Source organism: Etheostoma spectabile, chromosome 22 (genome assembly GCF_008692095.1).
Source record: "Etheostoma spectabile isolate EspeVRDwgs_2016 chromosome 22, UIUC_Espe_1.0, whole genome shotgun sequence".
Taxonomy (NCBI): Eukaryota; Metazoa; Chordata; class Actinopteri; order Perciformes; family Percidae; genus Etheostoma; species Etheostoma spectabile.
In genome coordinates, this window is record NC_045754.1 from 22,779,477 (window position 1) to 22,779,806 (window position 330).

Sequence of the window (330 nt, forward strand, 5' to 3'; positions counted from 1 at the left end):
GGTCAGCCCTCAGATGTAAAACCTTCATCATCTCCATCACTCCATGTAGGCACTCTTTAAGTTCCCCAGACAGCTTGTGGGTGAATTTGCTGGCGGCTGTCTTACCAATTTTCCGATAGGTCAGCGAGACCCCAAGGCCGATGATCAGGAGCCCCACCAACAGAATTCCAATTATCCAAATATCTTCAACGTCTTCCACAGTCAGGACGTCCAGGCAGACCACCTGCCAATCCCCCCAGGAATCGCGAGCGTAGCCGGCAGGGAACGTTCCACTCGGACATTGCGGCTCCCCTGGAGAAGCATGTTTGGGTGAAAAAATCTTGTCAATAG

The 330-nt window shown here is 52.1% G+C and overlaps 1 protein-coding gene across 2 annotated transcripts in view; it reads left to right on the forward strand.

The window, feature by feature from the left end:
- Nucleotides 1-330, forward strand: part of hccsb (holocytochrome c synthase b) — a 9,274-nt gene that overhangs the window by 6,460 nt on the left and 2,484 nt on the right. The gene's annotated exons all lie outside the window — the stretch shown is intronic.